The sequence below is a fragment of the Cibotium barometz genome, chromosome 6 (genome assembly GCF_041138505.1).
Source record: "Cibotium barometz isolate CiBa-2024 chromosome 6, ASM4113850v1, whole genome shotgun sequence".
Taxonomy (NCBI): domain Eukaryota; kingdom Viridiplantae; phylum Streptophyta; class Polypodiopsida; order Cyatheales; family Cibotiaceae; genus Cibotium; species Cibotium barometz.
In genome coordinates this window covers 11,426,171-11,444,194 of record NC_141051.1, presented here as the reverse complement: position 1 = coordinate 11,444,194, position 18,024 = coordinate 11,426,171, and the positions used below count along the sequence as shown (strand labels likewise).

General features: G+C 45.8%; 1 pseudogene across 1 annotated transcript in view; it reads right to left on the bottom strand.

Moving 5' to 3' along the window:
* Positions 1-18,024, bottom strand: part of LOC147637393 (plasma membrane ATPase-like) — a 131,386-nt pseudogene that overhangs the window by 3,413 nt on the left and 109,949 nt on the right. The window contains exons 14-15 of the transcript XR_015266032.1: positions 15,683-15,835; positions 2,281-2,519 (exon numbers count right to left, since the gene is read on the bottom strand). The product of XR_015266032.1 is annotated as a plasma membrane ATPase-like (transcript). The remainder of the gene's footprint in view (positions 1-2,280; positions 2,520-15,682; positions 15,836-18,024) is intronic.

The following is an 18,024-nucleotide window of genomic DNA, read 5'->3' as shown; positions in this document are numbered from 1 at the left end:
TGGGGCATAGATGTTGGCTTCACATGGATTGAGAGAGGACACAGTGCCATATATCTTGGATTCTGGGTTGGGAGACATTAAACCTGCCTAGAAATTTGTTCGCGTGCTCACGAATATAGAGAAAAAGCTCCTCCATTGGAGCTATAGGAAGCTCAATCTTGCATCTAAAGCCCAAGTGGCAAACCAGGTGTTGCTTGCCACAACTTGGTATGTCACTTCTAGTTGGTGCTATTATCGTGGATGCATTAGATAGTTGCGGAGGGTGATCCGCAATTTCTTATGGTCAGGGCTCAATGGCATATCAGATACCATGGCCAAAGTTTCTTGGGAAACTATTATCCTTCCCAAGCACGAAAGGGGATTAAACATCATTGATCTGGAGATCCAATGCTATATTCCATCATCTGGGCTTGAAGTAGTATGCACATATTTTGATGTCACAGGCCCCTAACCTCAGTAGATGAGGTTGATAGGCAGCCCATTAAGTGGACTGTGGTACGACCTTGTCAGAGATAACCTTGGCAGACCCCTGGGTGCAACACCCTATATGCAGTGGCTAGGCTGGGAGAGATGCGCAACGATATTACTTGACTAGAAGAATATTAAAGGTCTTCCAGATGATGAGATAGAGGCATCTACCCAGCATCTCAGAGGGAGTCACCGATGGATTGCACAGATCGATGCAGCTATACCTAACCACTGGATCACTAGTACATTCTTAGATATGACCACTTGCGGTTGGGGGTTTTTTTGTTGGACATGCGTGCCCCTTCAGGTGATGGGATTCCCAAAACGAGAAGAGGAAGAGGTTGTTGCCTTCTATTCCATTCAGTTTGGATGGCGAATAGAGAAATGTGCCGTACATGTGATCTCATCTGGCTCTGTGACCCATCTAGGGAGAGTAGTGGGGGTCGCTCTGGGAAGTGTTGGTATAATAACCACTGGATCACTAGTACATTCTTAGATACGTATCACCACTTGTGGTTGGGGTTTTTTTGTGGGACAGGTGTGCCCCTTCAGGTGATGGGGCTCCCAAAACCAGAGGAAGAGATTGTTGCCTTCTAATCCATTCAGTCTGGATGGCGAATGGAGAGATGTGATGTACATGTGATCTCATCTGGCTCTATGATCTGTCTCGTGAGAGTAGTGCGGGTCGCTCTGGGAAGTGTTGGTATACTGACCCTTACCCAGTTATGGTTACTCATGCTTCATGGTGCCTGTGGCTATATGGCAGATATCTACATTGGGACCCTCGTGAGTGGGAATGGATTGATATGACTTACCCCATGAGGATCATACCTTTCTTCAGCTAAACTGTGCATAACACCAGGTTGCTCATGCTTGCACAAAGCTAGAGTGTTCCCACTCTTAGGCCTCATCAGGAGACGTGTGACATTACACCCCCCATTCGGAGGAGTTTCTAGCAAAACCTTGGAACCCGTAGCCTACTTCTTCTGGCTGTTTCTACACGGTGGGGAGCAGATCGTGTGATACTTGTCTGTAGGGGCACAGCTCAGAGATGTTTGCTTCAAGATATCCCCCAATTTTGATACACACCACCTTCGTTGAGTATTGACCCCACCTGGGAGATTATTGCTAGTATCACATCACGGGATGCTCAGAGGCTTTCGAGGGTATTCAGATTTATGGCACCCAGTGTATTTGTCGTGTATGGAGTGACATCGTTCACTCTTTTCACGACCTGGGTTTGCATACAAAGATCTCTAGAGCTGCGCAGACAAAATGAACAGATTTATGAGAGTGGAACATGGTATTTTCTTCTTCACTCCTACGGGGCTTTTATGGCAGCAAAGTGCCCCTCCATTGGTTGAGATCTTTATACCTTTTGGCTTGAGATCTCCCTTTGTATGATATTTTGTTCCCAACTGGCCTTAGGCACAAGATCCTCCTAAAGTTTCCATTTTTCACTGCCTGAGGCCCTTTTTATCCACCTATAGGCGATGCCACCGAGGAAGCACCATGTGGGGTTTTGAACCCAGGACCTCTTGGTCCATCTCTACCACTTGAAATATAACCTCATTGGCTGTATGATCTTATATTACTTAATAAAAGTCTCTTTTTTTTTTTTTTTGGGGGGGGGGGGGGGGGGGGGGTGGGGCAACTTACCACTATGCGAATTGTGATAGAAACAGCATATATCTGCAAGGGTAGATGGAACACACTTTAAGAGTTGTCTCAAGCTTTCGAGAACAATAAATAAAAAATAAAGGGAGCTTGATTCCAATCACCCTTAGAATCCTTTTATAATTCTATACTTACTGTATAGTTCTTCATCCTCTGAAAAATTGCACGGCTGGTGAGCACAGCACTGATGATGACACTTAACCCAGGCTCTGTCAGAACAATATCAGAGGCGCTCCTTGCAGCATCTGTTGCTCCTGCAACAGCAATACCTATGTCTGCCTTCTTCAGAGCAGGAGCATCATTGACCCCATCTCCAGTCATGCCGCAGATGTGTTTTCTCTCTTGCAGCCGCTTCACAATCTCAAACTTGTGTTCTGCATTGAAATAAAAAATCTCTCTCTCTCTCTCTCTCTCTCTCTCTCTCTCTCTCTGTGTGTGTGTGTGTGTGTGTGTGTGTGTGTGTGTGTGTGTGCAGGTTTCTTTTTAACTAATAGAAGGATCTCTTTTTTGGGGGGGAAAAAAGACTGATCAGCCAGCTAAGTCAAATAGATGTAGAGGATGAGGCCTTTCGGGTTACAATCAAACTCTATGAGCAGGTCACTGTTTGCATATGCACAGAGCAAGGCTCTATCACAGCTCCACAATCAAACTGAAACAAGGCTGCCCCCTCCCCCCACACTATTTGGGCTTTGTATAGATGGAATGACATATTTCATTTGATCGCAAAGGCGGCAAGGGGTTTATCTTAGTTGAGACAGTAGTATCTTTTCTCCTCTATGCAGACAACGTAGTACTACACATATTAGAAGGTAAAGCATCTAGATGCATTACATTCTTATAGTAAGGAAAGAGTTACAGGAAGGACCAATCTTGCAAAGACCAAGGCAGTCTTTCATACAAGCTTTGGGGATGCAAAAGGACACTCTCATGTTCCACAATCAGGCCATGGGGATAGTCAAAGAACACACATATGTAGGCATGGTACTTTTATGGCCAGTATTTTATATGAAATCAGCAGCAGAGGAAATACTGGCCACGGGATGTGTATCTCTTGAAGCACCTTTTTGGGAGGTTGATGTCACATCACTAGATTGGAGCCTGATAGAGAGGTTGCAGGTTATGATCCTCTCATGTCTTATTCGCAGCAAATCCTCTTCCCCACACCACATTAATCTTGCAGAGTGTACCCGCCCGTTCGACACGGGTGCCTCCTTTCAGCTCGTCCTTTATATGAAGAGAGTCTACAGCTTTGAAGACATAATAAAGGGTACACAATTACTCCTATGGTTGGTTTTGTCTTCATCCATTCTTCTGGCCTCTAAGGAGTGACAACCCTTGGTGTGCCAAAGCATTGAGATGGATGACAACACATGGCCGCTGCATTGACAAACTACCACCATTTGTTTCTCACAACATGCTTTGACATGGGAGAAGATGGAGATCATAGACTCTTACACGTACCTTAGAGTACTCCTTTGTGGTCCTAGATTCACCATGAGGGAGGCAACCGATTCATAGCTTAGTGAGGGGTATGGCTCCCTGCTCAGGCTGTTTCAAGAACATTTTCAGGACCAACAAATGAAGTGCTTAATCTTTGACATAATGGTCCATTCGTCCATTCCACTCACATGTACAGGGAACCTTTTTGGGGCCAGATCTGGATAGAGAGGATTGGGCCAGAGTTGAGTAATCGATTACAAATGATGATGTTAATTAACTAGACTTACCAGTACTAAGTCCTCTGTGCTCCATAATGTTATCTTCACGGAGATTGCAGATGCAGTATTTCAGAGTCACTGGAGAATGGACAACAATAGATTGCCTAGACTTGCATTGACTGCATCAAGAGAGTTACTATGTAACAGCACGGATGGTTCTACAGAGGGTCTAGACAGTTCTCATCTTTAGGGATTGATGTAGACAGGCTACCTCCTCTCAAATACAGCCTTGATGCTCCTATCTTTTGCCTCAATCGACAGAAGATCGATCAGATTATCCAATTGGATTTACTTCAGCTATACATGCGTCATCGTAACTAGGAAAAGCCACATCATCTTCATACAAAGCTCACTTTTTGAATCTTTCAGCGATGAGGGCTTTATTCACTATCAACAAGGGCACTCAGAGAGTATACGGACCGCATTCGGACAGCTCTGGGTTCAATCACAGACTTGGTGTAGAGACCAGATTGTATCGGGACTGTCAGTTACAGAGAAGAAATGAAGTCTCCACCAGTTATGTGACATGGAGGAGGTGAAGACTGAGTAGTGTTATCTCATCAGATGCCCAGTGTGCTGTGAAATTAGAGGGAGATATCAATGCCTTTTCTGAGAGAAGCCATGAAGTCTACACCACTTTGTGACATGGAGGAGGTGGAGACTGAGAAGCGTTATCTCATCAGATGCCCGGTGTTCTGTGAGATTAAAGGGAGATATCACTGCCTTTTCTGACAGGCACTTGAGCCACTTACACCAATCTTCATCCTCATCGGAAGCTTGAGGATGTTTTTTTAGAGATGAGGCAATATAGGGACGGATGAATGACAGCCTGTGTTTGTCAGTCTAAAGAATACTCAATGCTTAATCACATCTTGATTCCAACCAGGTGCAGCCTAAAGAGACTGGTGGAGGAGCAGACCACCAGCACAAACTTATGTAGGAGGCTAGCTGGGCCTGCCTCACTCTGCTGGGTCTGCTGTCACCACCATCACCACTAGCAAGTGGAATTGGTTTATATATATATTTATATATATATATATAGATACACACACTTTTTTTTTTGGTGAAAACCATATATACAGACATATAGATATATACATATACATACAGATAGATACACACACACACACACACACACACTTCTTAAATGCAATGTACATTCATAGCTGCCCCAACATGAAGCACCTACTACGGAAAACTAGAAACAGTGATAAAACACTTCCAACTGGGCCGTGGAAAGGTCTCCAAGAAAGTGGGCATCTTGGAGAGACTAGAGCAAGGAAAATCTGAAAAAGGTGAAGACATCCACTGAAGTGTGCCCAAACAATTGAGTGTTGCAGGCATGGTATAAACTCCATAAGGCCCAATAATGGCACCACGAAAAAAAGAGAGCATAATCGGGGATAGAGGGATATCCACCAAAAAGCCAAAAGTGCCTGTCAAAGGAAAGGCTGGGAAACCAGGCATGGAGAAGAGTTGTCAAACGAGCCAGCAAATCTCGAGCGATAGGACAAGCCCAGAGAAGACGCAGAACCATCTCGCGCGGATGCGAACAAGTAGGCCAAACCGAGGAGACAACACGCCGGGAAGCCAGAAGGACACCCACTAGAAGGGCCCCCACTAGACATCGCCACAGAAAGACCCGCTACTTGAGGGGAAGCTTACTTTTCCATATACGATGAAGACATGTTTTCCACCACCCAAATGCTAGAAACTATTGCCATGCTCCTAAATCCATGGTTGCGGAAGAAGAAGATGGTATGCTTTTTTGGCAAACAGATCAGCAAAAGAGAAAGTGGAATAACCCTGTAGCTCCCGATCAAACTTCCAATCAAGCAGTGGAAGTGGAGAAAACAGGCGAGGCAACTATTGGAAAGGCTGTAGCAATTTAGCGATAGCATGCCATATAGGCCGGTGATGCATCCCCAAATGAAACTGTGTCTGGGCCTACGGAAAAGAGTGTGCAATCACTACATCATCCACCAGAGAAATGCCCAAGTGATGCAGAAAATAAGCCTTACGAGGCTGAAAAAGTGCCAAGGCGGAATCAAAGACCCGACTCTAGTGTAGGCTTTGCTGACAAAGCAAGTTGCCTGAATCCGGAGGGCAGCCAGACCAAGATAAATGTGCCAAAAGCTGCTGCCAATCGGAAATCAAACGGGTAGAAAAAGGACAGCCAGGAATGTGGCCTTGAAAATGCCCGAAAATAACATCCGGGATAGTTGGTGTCCAGTGTCCAATGCCCAAATGCTGCTTGCTGCTGTCTTGAGAGAGGCAAACAAGTGCGAAAGCATGAGTGTCCAGGGCTGACGTTGTTCCAAGAAAGCAGGCAAGAGCATCGCCTTGCAAGCAAGCACATGAACATGTATGTTGAGGATGTTCAAGCCCCCATGCATCTTTAGCGTGCAAAGACGCACCGCCTTAATGATGGATTGGACAATCCGAAGGCGAACCTGAAGTGGCCAAGTGGAAAGTTTTCAGTAGTCTAGCTTATGGTAAAAAGCTTTTGAAGCACCCATTGTCTCTCCTGTGCCAAGGAAATGTGCCAACCAAAGGGGTACCCCAAGTGCCGCACCACATGATCAAGAGGGAGCAAGAGGCCCGCCGACCACAAGAAAAGATGCCAGTCACGCTCATGCAAACGCAGGAATTTTGATTTTGCAAAGTTAACTTTTAACCCCGCTGCCAAACCATACAGATCATTGGCTTGCATAAGCTACTGAAGATCTAACTGAGAATTGCGCAAGAAGAAAAAGGAATCATTAGCATAAGCCTGGCTAACAAAAGGTGTCCCCCAAGGAATAGCAATGCCAAGTAAGCGCTGCTTCGAAACCAAAGCATCCATATATGGCAGTAACAGATGAGTGGTGATAGCATATAGCAAGGCGCTTAGAGGACAGCCTTGCCGGACGGAGCAGCCCAATGTCCAAGAGGAAGAAAGAGCATCAACCAACACGCAGCGGGCAGAGCTATCCGCATAGAGCCAATGCACCACATGTTGCTGCATGCAACAACCAAAGCCCAACTGGGCAAGAACAGCTGCAATGAAATCCCATTGAATGGTATCAAAAGCTTTCTCAATGTCTACCTGCATGATAGGAACATCCTAACCAGTGTATTTGGCATACTCTATCCCAATGTAAGTATTAGCAATATTATCAAGAATTTGCCTACGAAGCACAAAACCATTTGGGTGAAGGTGCAAACCAGCATATAAAATGTGGGACAACGAGAGAACCAGCATCTTAGAAACCAACTTATAAACCACTAGCATCAGAGTAATCGGACGCCAATCCGATAGACGTTCACACCGGTTTTTTAGGGAGCAAACGCAACAAACCCTTTTTCCATGAGAGACACATCACACCAGAAAGCTAGGCATCATTGATCATGCGTAGTAAAACAGGGCTCAAATCATCCCAAAACTGAGCAAAGAACTCAACTATAAGTCCATCCCATCCTGGGGATTCGAAGCGACCCAATCGGGCCAAGGCAACTGTCAACTCCTCATCAGTAAATGGCATCTCTAACAAATTTGCCTCATCCGCGGAGAGGATAGAATGCACTCGCCATAAGAACACGTCACATGCTGCAATTTCATCCGAGGTGGAGGGTCCAAGAGCAGCAAACAAATCAAAAAAATACTGTTGGACAACACCATCAAGCTGCTGCTTATTGTCAGTCCAAGTCCCATCATGACGTTGCACTCTATGAAAGGATTGCATACGTCAGGAAGTGCGGAGGCTTTTGAAAAAAGCCTTAGAGGAGCAGCCCTTATCCTACAATGCTTTATGATGAGGACGGACTTGCCATTTGTGGAGTTTACATTTATCATTGTCAGCCAAGTAATGATGTGCGGATTGAAGGCAAGATTGCTCAGCAGCACAAAGGGCACATTGCTGACTAAGATCTGTAAGCTGCTGTAGTTGAGACTTAGCATTGGCCACCTGAGTTCGTAAGCTTCCCATGTAGAATTTGCCATAATCTTGGATAATATCATGCATGCCCATGGAAAAACGATCACATGCCCAGTTTGCATCAACAGAAACATGCAAAACAAGGCGATCAATGAGTCCATGTACCATGAACTGGAAGCATTGATGCTTGAGATAACTATTATTAACCAACAAGAGCCTCTTGCAAGGCAGTGGCACATCTTGCGGTGAGAGACCAAAATGCAACATCATACAAACCGAGAAATGATCTGACAAGCGCCTTGAGAAATCCAAGCTCATTGCGCAGATACACACACACACACATACATACATACATACATACATGTATGTATGTATGTATGTATACATACATATATATATATGTGTGTGTGTGTGTGCGTGTGTGTGTGTGTGTGTGTGTGTGTGTGTGTATATATAGACACTTTTTTTTTGGGTAAATCCATGAACAGTATATTATCAATGAAATTTACATGAGAGTCTCCAAAACGGAGAGCCTCAACGGGAAATCAGAAGCAAAGAGAAACTATTTCCAGGCATGACTGATGAAGATCTCCTTAGTGGCAAGCATCATAAACAGATTGCCGTAAGGAGCTTCTAAAATACTGATAAGATTGCAAAAACGGTTTCCCAAAATATCTCATGTTGTGATCCTGCCATATGGTCCAGAAAGCCCAATATCTGACCCAGTACAAAAGTAAAGAGTAATGGACCGTGGTTGTAGGGAGTCTGCCAAAAAGCCAAAAGTGTTTCCCAAAAAAAGAGTTAGGGAAACAAAGGCGAAGTAACATGGAAATTTTGCGGATGAAGGCCTTAGTGTTGGAGCACGTCCAAAACAAATGAGGCACCGTTTCAGAAGGGGCCATGCATCGAAGACAAGAAGCAGATGCAATCCTTCGTTTAGCAAGAGTGACCCCCACAGATAAGGAACCTGTAAGACAACGCCATAGGAAAAGCTTTTGCTTGAGAGGCAATTTACTCCTCCATAAATAGCGAAGATTCTTTCGCCACCAAGCAAGTGATTTTGTCATATGCCAAAGAGACTTAGCATGTGAATGAATCCATGGTGATGGCTGGAGGAAAGAGTATGTCGTCCTAACCGTTAGGTCAGAAAGAATAACAGGACGAGAATTTGAGCCCACCGGGTGTAACTGCCAATCCTGTAATCTGTCCCTGTTAGATAAAGGAGGGATGGGAAGAAAAGGCTGCAGCAAGTCAACAATTTTCCCCCAAATGAACCTGTGATGCATGGCTAGTGGATAGGAAGCCATAGCCTGAGGGAAGGAAAGCATTTGACCAGTAGCATCAACAACATTTTGACAAAAAATCTTCTCCCCCACCCTCCTGCTAGGGAGGTAGTGCCAAAGTACTTGTGTTCTTTTTATGTTTGGGTTATCTTACCGAATGCTTTGCTCAGGAGGTAGTGCCAGAGGACTTGTTCATGCTTGCTAGTTGTCTTGCCGAATACTTTGCCTGGGGGATAAGCTCGCTACTAGAAGAGTATGCTTTCATTCTTGTCAAGTTTCACAAAGACGGTGCATGGAGTAGTGGTGGGTGACCTATAGACTGTTAGCCGGGTCTCTCTCACTTCGCCATCCCTCTGGCCACCGGGTTGGTCTTCACCACCATCACCCATCTTTATCGACTCCACGGCCTCAACAACCATTGCCTTTTCCGTTCTCCCCGACACTACCGTGCTCTCTGACTTCACCAACTGAATTGGCCGCCATCATTGCCTGCACCCTCTAACTTCTCTGACCACCAACTCCACCAACGGTCGTGTGCACTCATTACACACATGGCCACCCTCGGCTAAGTGATACTCGCACATCTCCCTCCCTTTTCCAAGGTGAGCAAAGATCTCTTTTGATTGCTCTCTCCCCATCCCTTTCCCAATGTGAGGGGAGATCTCCCTTGAGCACTGTCTCCCCTTCCTCGATGGACTCTTGATTAGAAAATATTCTTGTAATATAGGATATCGAGGTAGCCTCCAACAAGGAAGTGATACCTAGAGGATTGTAACCTATATGGATCCCTTTCCCAAGGTGAGGGGAGATCACTCTTGAGCACTATGTCCCCTTCTCCGATGGACTCTAGATTGGAAGATCTTTCTTGTAATAGATATCATGACAATGTGGATATCGAGGTAGCCTCCAATAGGGAAGTGTTACCTGGAGGATTGTAACCTACATGGAGCACGGTGTGTGTATTGTGGAAGGGGAGTCACTCTTCCCCTAGAGAAGAGAGTGGCATAGTGTGTGGTGTACGCCCTGTGTAAGAAAATATCTACTCTTTAAGCTTTGTGCATTGTACAAACTCATCGTCAAATGAATATTGTGTTGCTCATCTCTTGTCTCGTATGGCTAATTTGAGAGGTTATGAAGAGCAAGGTAGTCGGATAGCAAATTAATAGCCTAGTCAAGCCGGTTATGGAAGATCTACCAGAAGTGGATGACCTGGAAGAGGTGTTAGAGCCAGAACAGATTGTGTTTCACAAGGAGCGTAAACTTGCAGGCGGCAAACTTCAAAGATGCTACCTTGTGAAGTTCAAGAATATTATTCACCTATGGACGCTCAGTGGATGGATAAGGTATACTTCCAGGAGTACCCGCACCTCCTAGAAGCATACTTGGAAGCTTTTAAGTTAAGGTTAGAAGTTGGGGGGATGCCACTATTTGGGCATTCTCTACACTTGTGGATCTATGGACGGGCTCCATCGTGTGGACATGACACCTTATGGGAGGCGACGAAGTTGGGGGGATGCTACTATTTTGGGCATTCTCTACACCTTCGGACGTATGGACACGCTCCATAGTGTGGACATGACAACTCATGGGAGGGGACTTATGTCTACGCTAAGGATCATGTGGACTTATGTCTACGCTAAGGATCATGTGGACTAGCACCTCATGATAGGAGACTTCTGTCTACACCAAGGGCCAATAGGCTAGATATGAGAGGCTAGGGACTTTGGTCCATGCCCATACCTAGATTATGGTATATACCGGTTGGCCTCATGATAGGAGACTTGTGTCTACGCCTGGAATGAATGCCTACTACAAACTAAATGGAAGGGAGATTGTCCAACACATTCTTATGCATGGCATACTTGCATGTATGGAACTGTTTTTGCGTGAAATGTTTTAGTGCCAATATCTGTGTGTCTAGTTTTCAAGTAGGGGACGCCCTCCCATGAACTCTGCGCATGAATCTGTATTCCGATCTCACTTGTGGGTTATAGATAGGTGGTAGGTGTGACTTTAAACTCTTTGTTTATACTTGTTTTAGAGTTATTGCTCACTTTTCTGTTTTCCAGGTCACACTTCATTAAAGTATGGCCGGACAACTTATAAGTGAGTCTGGGCATCCACACTTCATTCAAGTGTGGGCCGACAGGTTATAAGTAAGTTTGGGCACTTATTGCATGGTGGCCAACCATGCTCTCACAAAATAGGAACCCTTCTCACTAAAAGGATTAGGACAACTTAATGGACACCCTCTCCACTTATGGGAGAGGTGTGGCCTTTGTTGAGGTGGCCCAATGGCCACCTTCTCCAAGTATGAAAAGGTTCTCTCTCTCTATCTTGCTCTCAAGGGAAATTGGTGCATTTTTCAAGAGGATGTAGAACAAAATTGCTGAAAAAAGGCTTACTCTTGATAGATTTGGCTGCCATCAATCCACTCCCACTCACTAGGATCCCAATGAATATATCTGATAGGACATCCACCATACAACCGTAAGCACCAAGACCCATGCACAATATCAAGCGGAGGGTCAACATGTCACTCCTTTCCTGTGCGGCTAACTACGCTCACTAGATGAGGGGAACTGCTAGGAATAATCTCCTGCATGTCACATTTCAACAATCTTCTTAGCTGGATAGAATGAAAAACATGATATCCCTCCTCATCCCAATCTAGCAAGGCTAACACCTGTAGTGGTACTTCTGCCCTGGAGAATACTCCCAGCCACCTAGAATGATGTTGATGGATCAAGTCTAGCATCTCAGCAAGGCTAACACCTGTAGTGGTACTTCTACCCTGGAGAATACTCCCAGCCATCTAGGATGATGTTGATGTATCAACTTTAGCATCTCAGCTCTAGCATTTTGTCTGTGTCATTTTCTTTCATTTCATTTTAGAATCCATGATGATATATTCCATGGACATGATGTAATCCTTTTGCTCTCATAGGTTTTGGCCTTTTGTAGACGTTAATATAACTCTCTTTTTTTTTTCCATAAAGGTAAGAACGTAATATTATGCAAAGGAAATGTACACAGGCCTCATGGCCAACAGCTGGGCTAAAACACAAACAAACTCAGAAAAAGGGGAGAGGGGGGACATAAATAGTAGACATTAGACAGTCCAGACAACTGATGCATTTTCCTGAGCAATGACGATGCCGCTGGGAAAAACCCTCTATCAACTATTCACGCAATGGAACTGTGCGGACGATCCGAATCCAAGAAGCGGCCAATTCTCGGCCTGTAACATGCACAGAAGCCATGGCCGAAAGCTGCCACAACAGCAAGCCCCAAATTCGTCCAATATGGCCCTGTGTACTAGATTGGCCATCAAAGATGAATGCATTTCGGGTGAGCCATTATGTGTCACAAGCCAATCCACCTAAAGAAATGAAACAAATCCACAAGTGCAGCCCCACTATTGCACCCAGAAGATTGCCGAAAACCCAATCCCTGACCGAAACATGTGTGTGTGCAATGGACCACCAAGCTCGGGAAACAAAATCCCAAACACGTTTAGCAACCAGGCAATGCATAAATTAAATGGCGGCTATTCTCTGGGCAAGTGGTGTAGAAAACACACTGCTGCTGCAAGCTTCCTCCTGCACAATTGATCCCCTGTAGGCAAACCTCCCACCAACACCTGCCAAACAAAGACTTTCTCTTGAAAAGGGCTCTTGGAACACCAAATAACCATCAATGTATGCTTCCACCACAAGCGTCTTCAAGCTACCCGCCAGACTTTGTTGGCTTTTTCAGTAACCCACCTTACCAACAAATGGTAGACTTGGTTAGCAAACACTAGCATAAGATCCTCGAGCTTTTTAAGCATCCAATCAGCCCATGGTGTAGCAGCCGCGAGGGCCGGAATATTCCCAAACGAATCTAATTTCTCCTTAAATACACTCCACAGTGAACTATAAGACATGGGAACCCTGAAATGTTGATGAATCCGACGAAAAGAGAAAACCTGGCCCCGCCTCGGTATCAATGCATCAACCACCCGCACCAACCGCAACCTAGCCATTAGGTTCAGTTGCTTGCGGGATCATCCCTCGCTCGTCGAGTCACAACCCGTGTGGTAACAAAAGGCTCTCTGTGCAAGGAGTTTGCATGAAGCCTATTTTGTTGTGGATTCCAACGAGTATGCGATAAGACTTCTTGCCAAGTGATCAGCAAATGTGAAAGCAACTTAGAAGTAAGCACCTTGACCGTCTGTGCCCCATTCAAAATCTCCCACCATGATGCAACAATTCTTGTCTTACCCTGATGAATACCCACTTCTGCAATAGGTTTGTGGGCCATATATACCCAAGGCTGCATCTGAAGACACGAGTCTTGAAAACAAGGACCAACAACGAGCCAGAAGATGAATGTGCACATCCAACAGAGCTCCTCCCCCTAATCTCTTAGGTGTGGTAATATGCATCCAAGAGACCCAAGTCTGCCCAGCCCTATCACCCTGCTTTTTCCACAACATAAATCGCATAGGCTGCATTAACTCACCCAACGACTTCTTGCTCCATGGTATAAAAGGAAGGAAAAAAGAGACCATTGGTATCATAATAGACTGGGCGACTTTAAGGCGGACATGTAGAGGCCACCCTTGGGACTTCCAGTACAAAAACTTGTCATGAATACCGGTGACCATTCAAGTCAGCAATTCCTTGGTCAATACATCAACACCCACAGGGTAGCCCAAATGCCGCGTAATACAACCTCTAGGGACCAGTCTTCCTTGCCATCCCAAGGCAGCCAAATCTGATTCTGTGCAACTAAGCAAGGCGAACTTCTCAATGTTAATGCACAAACCTGAAGTGTGAGCAAACAAATCCCAAGTCTCCATAGCGCAAGCAACATTCCTTTTCTTAGCCCTCAAGAACATGAAAGTCATCCGCAAGGGCCTGACCCACCAACTGTTGACCACTCGACAAATGCAGACCCACAATTTGGGCATCTTTAGCCATCTTATCTAGCAAGGAAAGTATGGGGTGTGTGAAAATAGCAAAAAACAATGGACTGAGAGGGCATCCTTGCCACAAAGACCGAGTCAAGCCAAACACCCTGTGTCACCCCACCATTTAGCTAAACATGGGCTTCTGCCCCGCTAAGAATTGTGTAAAACAGATTGGACATCCGAGGCCCAAAACCCAAAGTTGTCATAAGCTGCGACAGGAAAGACCAACTAACATGATCAAAAGCTTTTTCCAAGTCGAGCTGCACCATTGTCACCTCCTACTTCGTGGCTTTTGCATAGTCAATGCCTATTTGCACATTAAGAATATTATGCAGGATATCCCAGCCTTTGATAAAGCCATATTGGCAGGGGTGAACAAGAGACGTAAGAACCCTTTGTAAACAATTAGCCAACACCTTTGTGAATATCTTATACATGGCTCCCATAAGACTGGTCGGCCTTCATTAAATCAAATGAACAGGAGAAGGCACCTTGGGCAAGAGATGGAGCAGCCCAATCTTCCAATCCGAAGGCATGAAACCTGAGCTCCATACCTCCTGACATAGCGGTCAAAGGTACTTTCAAATCCTCAGCAAACTTTGTGAAAAGTTCATTCGTGAGGCCATCCCAACCTGGACTTTCCCCCCCGAGGCAAATGAAGCAACACAGCTTCCACCCCCCCCCCCCCCTCCATAATCGGTGCATGACCTGACGCCTAACTTGCTGAAACAAGAAGTCTCGGGCTGCCATAACCTCAGCCAAATCCACCTGTGGGGGTCCCAACAGGTCCCTGTAGTAGTCCATACCAATGTCGACCACCCCAGCTGGGTTAGTAATAATAACCCCTTGCTTATCTTGTAAACGCACAATATTCTCCCTTGCATATTTCTGATGCAAGTGCGCATAAAACTTATGGGTTTGGCAATTATCATTCAGCAAAGCATCAGACCTTGCCAAGAGCTTGAATTTCACATTTTGCCTGTCTTGAATAGCTTTCACCTCGTGACCCAACCAAGAGATCACACCATCAAGCTCGTCACTTCCCTAGCGAGACAGAGCCAAGGATTGCAAGGCATTCAAGAAAGTTTGCACCTCCTGCAAATAAGCATGCTGCGCTGAAGCATTGGCAATTCCATATTGACATGCAAGCTTTTGCAAATGACCACAAAACACCTGCCAAGCCCCCATTTCATCTTCCCTGACCCTGTCCACAAAGTGTTGCACCACCTGCAACATAAACACATGAAAAACTTCATGATCCAAAAAGGATTGATTAAAACGCAACGGTAGCTTTCCCAACATTCTCCTGTAAGCATCCACAAGATGGTGCAACAATTTCCAAAACCAGAGGGAAGTGATCTGAGAGCACATGTTGTCTCTCCATGGTCATAGTAATGATTTCGGGCAAGAAAAGATCATGTTGTGACACATACATTCTATCCAGTCTGGCCCCTCTTTCTCTCTCTCTCTCTCTCTCTCTCTCTCTCACACACACACGCACGCACGCACGCACGCACGCACGCACGCGCGCGCACGCGCGGAAAAAGCTATGCACACGTGCACCCGCCCACGCATGCACACACACACACACACACACACACACACACAAAACATGCATGCGCTAGATGCATGACCAGTTGTAAACACAAGATAATTAATTACCTGGAAAAACTCCAGCAAATCCATCTGCATTTTCAATGAGTTCATCCAAAGGAAGACCATTGACAGGATCTTTATTCAACAGGGATGAAGGATACATGTTGGTGCCCATGCCTAACATTCGTCCTGTCTCCTTTGCAATGGCCAGTTGGTCACCTAGATGTGATTCAATCAAGTCTTGAAAGTCATATGACAAAACAATGAAGCACAATAACACGAAAAAAACATACATATGAGTTTCTAACTAGAACATACATAATTTGTCCCATTTGGACCAGAAATATTTAGTTTATTGTCCATATGTAAAACATAAGAGCCCACTTGACAATCCAGTATGAAAAGCACAACAAGAGAATTTATACAATAACATCTGGAGACGGAATGATGTATATCCAATCCTGATCTAAAGCACCACACTATCGATTTTCATGAGCCTGTCTCAAACATCAGCTGAATCAGTCACTCTTGTGGTATTGAGAGCAGCCCATCCAGGATATCCAGCATGGGAGAGATTAGTAGGGTCAATAGGCTTGCTAGATCCACCGGGTGTGGGAAAGTGGCCCTACGTCGCTCAAAAGTCTCCTGAAAAGCTGAAATGGTTGAGGGCTCCCAGGCTGCTGAGCACTGCACCCCTTCCTCACCGTCCTTTATGCGCTTTACTTCATCCTCTTCTGCCTGGTGCATCCCCCCCCCCCCCCCCCCCCCCCCCCCCCCCCCTGCTGCCCACCTGCCCCCTCTCTACTGCCTGTCATCGCCCTCTTCTGTCTGCCTTCCCCCCTTATGCTGCCCGCCATGGCCCCCCTCTGCTAAGCTTTCTTCCCCCTGCCCACCTTTTCTTCCTTCTTGCTGCCCTACCTCAGCCTGCTGCCCAGCCTTGGTTTCGGGCCTTCCCCCTCCTTTTCCCATTTAGCCTCAGTGTCTGAATTTTTTTTTCCTAGTGTTCAAGTCCTCCATTTTTTGCTCAAATTATCTTCATGGCTAATCTACTGCCTGTAACGCGCGGAAGCTCTGGGGAGTCTTCTTTCAGCCCTAAACACTCTTGAAGACCTTCTGATGCAAAAACGCACCATGATGCAAAAACGCAGGTAGAGAGAGAGTAGAGAGAGAGAGTGAGAAGTGCTGGAATTTCAGTATATACTATGTACAAAAAAGGTACAGATCTTTGCAGCCATGGGCTGCCTTCATAAAAAGGTGGTAAACCCTAATTTCTGTCCCCTATGGGACCCCTAGTGACTCACACCCCTAGTGGGAGTGAATGATTAATTCTATGAGCAAGGGGGCCCTTTTATAGGCCTTGGAATAAATGATGAACTGGCCGACTGCTGGTCGGCCAGTTACATGTTCATTAATACCCCTTTAATCCAGCCGACTGGATGTGCTTTTTGTCTTTGATGCGCCTGCTGCTGCCACACCTTCTTGGCATTGCTGACGTCAGCCGACATGCTTTCTGGTACAGCCAGCAGCTCCTATACTCAGCCGACTGTACCCTGGTTCTTCTCCACATCCAAACTGGCCACTTGTGCTCCAATCCCTGGCTCTGTCTGGTTTTGCTCTTTATCTGGCTGCCTCTTCTGGATCTAGCCCTGAGAATGTCCATGGCATCTGTGATGCACATGACATCCCCCTCTGCTAAACTTGATGACGGGAATCCAACCTGCTCTTGGATGACTGTCATCATCCCAATCCTGTTCCGAAGTCCCTCTGTCATCATCCATCCCTGGCGAACCTTTTTCTCTGAAAATCCAGTCTGTTCTCCAAACCACTCTGTCTCTGATGAAGATCTATGCATCTGGTCTTCCTCTAGTCCACAATCCATTCCTGCCCTGACTCTGAACACCGTCTTGGTCTTCGTTCCTGGAACTGAGTCTGGCACTCTCACATCACCCTTGGAGGATCAACCTCCCTTGGGACCGTTCCCTTAGAACCCATCTGGCTCACGGAACTGCCATCCCCATCTGGCACTGTGGAACACCACCAACAAACCTCCTGGGAGTTCTTCCCGCTTCTGTGCTCCTCGCCTTGGGCTTCGAATCCGTGTACTTTCCTGTACCTTGGACCTGTACACCATCATCTGGGACTGAATCAGTGTTTAGCTTTGCTGAGCCTGATGCTCTGATACCAATGTAACGCGCGGAAGCTCTGGGGAGTCTTCTTTCAGCCCTAAACACTCTTGAAGACCTTCTGATGCAAAAACGCACCATGATGCAAAAACGCAGGTAGAGAGAGAGTAGAGAGAGAGAGTGAGAAGTGCTGGAATTTCAGTATATACTATGTACAAAAAAGGTACAAATCTTTGCAGCCATGGGCTGCCTTCATAAAAAGGTGGTAAACCCTAATTTCTGTCC